The sequence below is a fragment of the Sarcophilus harrisii genome, chromosome 5 (assembly GCF_902635505.1).
Source record: "Sarcophilus harrisii chromosome 5, mSarHar1.11, whole genome shotgun sequence".
NCBI lineage: Eukaryota > Metazoa > Chordata > Mammalia > Dasyuromorphia > Dasyuridae > Sarcophilus > Sarcophilus harrisii.
The window spans coordinates 191,831,700-191,838,020 of record NC_045430.1 but is presented as its reverse complement, the minus strand read 5'-3'; positions in this window follow the sequence as shown (position 1 = coordinate 191,838,020).

The window sequence follows — 6,321 nt, the reverse complement described above, 5'->3', positions numbered from 1 at the left end:
TAATGGAAAACAAGTTGTGGTACATAAATATAATGGAATATTATGGTGCTATAAAATATGTGTGATGAGCAGAGAGAATCATGGAAATATCTATATGAACATGCAAAGTGAAGCAAGACAAGAAAACAATATACATGGTAACTATAACAATCTAAATGTAAAAAAAAATACATCAAAAAAATCAATTTAAATGTAACAAAATTATAAAGATCCAGTGGGACTCAAATAAAGATATGTGAGAAGACACTCCCAACCTACCCCATTGTGGAGGTAAGAGGTTCACAGGTGTTACAAAATACATTGATTTCCAGATTTTTTTCAATGTATCAATCAGTTATGCTGGCTTTTTTTTCTCCTAAAAATTATATTTGTTAACATGAATCTCTGGAAGAGGGTGGTAGAAAGATAATTGGGATGAGAAACAGAAAATTAATAAAAAGGAAACTTTTTTTAAAAAGAGAAGAAAAGGAAAAGATTAAGAGAATGAGAGAGGTAGAAGAAAGAGGAAGGACACAAAGAAAATAAGCAATTTACCTTAAAGAAGAATGTATTTTCTCAGAAATCTACCACTTGTTCATATAGCTTTGTTCATGTAGTTTCTAGTGGAAACTATCATTATTACAGCGAAATGGACTGTGAAATCTTGTGGCCCTGTTAAAAATCTCTTTCTTGAAATACTCCTAAAATCTACTAGTTGACAAACTGTAACATATGGTAAGGTCCATGATTAAATTAGTATAATACAAGCTAGAACATATTAAAAATTATTTTCCCAGAGGAAAATAGTTCCTACCTAGCTAAGTTCAGACAATAACTCCATTCCAACCATCCTCCACGATCCCTTCACCTTACTATACTCTGGACTCTGCCCATAGGGCCCCTTGGGGAGCTTTTTGTTTGTTGCCTTATCTTGGTTGGAACCTGACCTTCTAGTTACGTCTCTACAAGTCTTAGCTAATACTACTCTCCCCTTTTTGAATTGATTTCCCATATTAGAATATAAGCTCCTTGAAAGCAGGGACTCTCTTCTTTGCTTATATTTGTACCCTCTGTGCCTAGCACTGTGTGGGAGTTAATAAGTGCTTATTGAATGATTTCTCCTCACAATCATTCACAAATCCCATAGAACATTTCTAATGGGTGAAAATCAAAAACAGTTTGAGATCCCAAAAGGCAGAGAACACACTATCTAATAAGGCAGAAGATTAAACTTTTTGTAGCTCTAATTGCTGGCTAATTTTCCCTTATATTTAGCCAATCTCTCTCTCTCTCTGCAATTTCTGCTCTGTAGTCCTAATACTGCCCTTTGAAGTCATGTAGAACTATTCAATCCTATTAATTGTAACTTGTACTTCCTTTTCATTTTATTTAACCACTCTAATTCCTTAAACTATTAATCTTCAGAGATCTGTAAATTTTGAGGCCGTTTAGGATTATTATCATTTTAATAATGAACTTTTTGTTCTAAAGATTGTTCTATAATAAATAACATTGTCTAGATCATCTCTACCCATCAGCCTTGTGATCTTGATACCTTTATGTACTGTCACTTGACTCCAGGCTTTTTAGAATATCACGGCTCTACTTATTGCTTCCTAGCACTGATGAGCCAAAAGATCATCCTGAGATAAACCATACTGCCACCCTTTCCAGACGCTGGCCTGAATTATTCATATCATTCATTGACTTTCTTCTCTACAAAAACTTTTCCAAAGTGTGAACTGATTGGCCACGAGTGGGAAGAATTGAAACTTTTTTGTCCTTTCCCCAGACAAAATCCTGAGGGGGATCCATGCCTTGAGCTCATTAAAAACAAATCATAGTTAGGAATCCTCTTGGGAAGTAGAAATAGAGAGAGAGTGAGGGAAAGAATGGCTGCCCTTAGCATCCTGATTATTGAACTTTTTTCTTAAGTTCCTTGTAAAAACAACTTCATCATAAGCAACTACAGCAGCTTTCAGTATTAACTTTCCAGGGAAGTAGATAGGGCACTAATCAATTAGTACTGAGACTCAGTGTTTTCTAGTAAATCTTGAACCGTTTGTTGTTTTCTCCTGTGATAGGTAAGTGCTTTCTTTATTAACTCCTTTTGTGAAAAAGGGACAACCTATGAAATAAGATCAAATTGTGAGGGTCTGGATCTGATTTTGAACAGGCTGATATAACATTCTTCTAGTACAAGCCTTTCAGCATCTTATATTTCTTCTGTGAGGAAACAAGTTTGTACTTTTCTTCAATGTCAAGTGCAATAACAGATAATAGATAAATGTTGAATGGATGCAGAAAAAAGGGTCATGAAGCAGGTATTGTAATAATATATTTATGAATCCCAAGTGTATCCCTATTTCGATAGAAATTTTTTTTAACCTTTCAAATCTTTTTATGACCTTTTAAATGATGACAAAAAGCCTGGTCTATCACTCAGTGACCTTATACACTAATGGGGGAGACAACATAAAAATACAAGATCTTTCTCTCTCTCTCTTTCTCTCTCTCTTCCCCTCCCTCGCTCTCTCCCTCCCTCCCTCTTTTTCTCTCTCTCTCCACGTATATGTGCATATGCATGTATACACATATATAGTCTTATACAATATTGATATGTAAATATTTATAGGGTTGTAGACATTATATATGGAGATAATCTCAGAGGAGAGAATAATAAAAGCTGGGATGATGGTGGAGAAATTTTTCAAAGGTTCCTGAAGAAAGTGATTTTTGAGCTAAAATTTGGAGGAAGTCAGAGAAACTAAAAGGTAAAGATAAGGATAGCATTCTAAGCATGCGGTACAACCAGTGCTGAGACATGGAGAAGGGAGATGCAACATCTTAAGCGAGGAATAGTGAACATAGAGTTCATGGAGGGAAATAAAGTCAACAGCTGGAAGGAAGAAATGATAATTATATTTCTGAATTTTGGGATTTCTATAAAATTTTTGGATGTATATTTATATGCATTATTTCATTTAGTATTCACAGTAAACTAGGCAGGTATTATCAGTGTCCATGTTTTACAGATGAAGAAGAAGGGTTTCACTTGGTTTTGAGTGACTTGTTCCTAGGACACTACTTAGTGAGCTAACTAAATTTAAGACCTTTCCATTTTTTTAACTTCAGTGCTTCACTGAACCATACTCTCAGAAAGGGTGTTCGTACTAAAGTGCCGAGTGATGAAAAGGGAATAAGGAAGGTTCAAGGATCAGGCCAAAAAGCTAATCGCATGCCTTTTTAGCTCATTCCTATTCCTGCAATATTCCATTTCCCTATAGTGTTTAGTAGAAATATGATGCCATATAGAATTTCTCCTCTATTACTTATTAACTTTCTTTTATCTTCATTTTCCCATTACTCCCTTCTCTTTTAAGTCTGGTTTCCTTTTGAAGACAATGAATTCTTGACAGATCCTTTAATTACAATTATTCATATCATCTCTCTATTTGTTGGCATTTTATTGCCTCCAGGATTCTCTCCTGCCTTCTTCAATGACTTTAGTTCATGTTTGTATTCTTTCCTTCACCTAACAGAATCAGACAAGAAAATTGTCTGATAATTGGGGAACTTGACCAACACATGTGATCTAAAATATTAAGATTTCTATGCCCCAGGGACTCCCAGTGTTAACAGAAGTAATGTGGTTTGCTTGATGAACTTTCTTTCCAAATGGACAGTTTTCTTTTTTATATTCTTGAAGTCCTCAAGTATGAAAAATCCAATTATTAGTTCCCTCCTGAATCTCTCCTCTGGAAGCCAGACTTTTCACTACCAGCATCAAAGTAAGAACTAGTAAACATAAAGAATTAAATTAATCAATATCAGGAGGATGACTGAAGCCCACAGGAAAAAAAATTCATGAAACTAAGAAACAATTCTAAGAGGAAAATGGCAGAGAAATCCAAATAGAAATATTTTATTTTCTTATCTCCCACAAGTTGTAAATAGGAATTAAGGAAGGACTCCTGCTAGTTCTTGCCAGCTAGTTCAGGTAGGTGGCTGAGAATGAGTTAAAGATGGGGTGTCTACCTTGGTGCATAAGAATACCAGAGAGGTTTAATTTGCCAGTGATTTTTGATGAAAATGTCTGGTATCCTGTTCAAAAGAAAATGATTCCTGTTCAAAAGAAATTTCCTAGAGAAGACCTGGGAAAATAGAGACCTGTGAGTCTCAAGATCATGCTGAACAAAACAGAGGATCATTTTTGGAGTTCTTGGTATTTAGAATCTACCAGGTATCTATCAAATATCAAACTTTGGAGCAGACAGACAATGAGTCAGGTTGAGATTTTGCGAACCATAGCATCTACCTTCATGTTTTGCATTGAAAGGCAGCCCTTGACAAAGGTATTTGTTTTATATAGAAAGAGAAGTGGTAATCATTAAGAGCCACTAGAGTTTCAAGGACAAGTCATGTCAGAATAAACTCATTTGTTTTTGAACAGAGTTATTAGACTGAGAAATCAGGGGAATGCTATGCATAATGTATGGAGACTGGAGAAAACATCTAACTATTGCTTTGTGGCTAAGATGAAAAAAAATGTGACATAGATACGTGTATTTAGAGCTAGAAGAAACCTTAGACATCATCTGATCCAAACATTTAATTTTATACATAAAAAACAAATCTAGAGTTAGAGATGTTTCAATGATTAGTTCAATTATGTTAATAGATTGGAGTAAACTATGGAGAAAGGGAGTAACCCAAGAAGCTATTTAAGGGCAAATTCTAATGAATAACAATTTACCTAAGAATCTTGTGATTGCAATAGTTTTATCAGTGAGTCTAATGAAGGAATATGTGTCATACTTTTGAATTTTCATTTGGCATTAAGCTGAGACAGGTAGATAAGATATTGGATGGCAGAAGTAGGCAGAATTAGAAGTAAGATAAAATGAGTTTAAAAACAACTCCATAAATGGAGTGTGAAGGAAATGCTGGTAGGCAATAGTTAATATAAAAAAAAGACCTAGGGTTTTAATGGACTGAGTAAATTTAAACTGTATTAACAAAAATTTAATGTCAAAGAAAATGGTCATGATCCTCCCATCTGATCAAATCACTTCTACAGTATGATGTTCAATTCTGGAAGCTCTATTTTAGCAGAAAATTGACAAATCAACATGGGCAGGGCAGCTAGATGGTATAGTGGATAAAGCACCAGCTCTGAAGTCAGAAGGACCTAAGTTCAAATCTGGCCTCAGACACTTAACACTTTCTAGCTGTGTGACCTTGGGCAAGTCACTTAACCCCGAATGCCTTAGCAAAAAAAAAAAAAAAAAAAAAAAAAAAAAAAAAAAAAAAAAAAAAATCAACATAGGCCCAGGTAACTGTAACCAGAATAATAAGAAACATCCAATAAAAAAATCAATTGAGGGATCTTGGAAATGTTTTCACATTCAAGGTAAGACTTAGAGGATTAAGATTGTTGGTTCCTATGAAATGCAAAATGGATAATTTATATTACATTAAATTTAAAAGGTTTTATACAAACAAATGCAACCAAAATTACAAGGGAAGCAGAAAGCTGGGAAATAATTTTTACTGCCAGCATTTCTGGTAAAGTTCTCATTTCTAATATATATATATATATATATATATATATATAAAACTAAGTAATATAAGAGTCATTCCCCAAATGTTCAAAGGATATGAACAGGAAGAGTTCAGATAAAAGAATTAAAACCATCGATAGTCATATGAAGAAATACTCCTAAATCACTATTGATTAGAGAAATGTGAATTAAAACTCTGAGGTATTACCTCAAACCTATCAGATTGGCTTGTCAAAAAAGGAAAATGATAAATGTTAGAGAGGATGTGGGAAAATTGGAACATTAAAGCATTGTTGGTGGAATTGTGAACAGATCTAAAGACTTTGGAGGGCAATTTGAACTATGCCTAAAAGACTTTAAAACTGCATACCCTTTGATCCAGCAATACCATTACTAGGTCTGTATCTCAAAGAGATTATTTTAAAAAAGAGAAAAGGACTCACATAAACAAAAATGTTTTTAGCAACTCTCTCTGTAGTGGCAGAAAATTGGAAATGGAGGGATACCCATCAATTGGGCAATAACTGAAAAAATTGTAATATATGATTGTAATGGAATACTGTTGTTCTATAAGAAATGATGAGCAGACAGATTTCAGAAAACCTGGAGAAACATACATGAACTGAAGCTGACTGAAGTAAGCAGAACCAGGAAAACATTGTCACATTAGCAGCAACATTGTGTGATGATCAATTATGACTTAGGTTTTCTCAGCAATACACTGATCCAAAACAATTTCAAAAGCTTCATGTTGGAAAAATGCTATCCTCATCCAGAG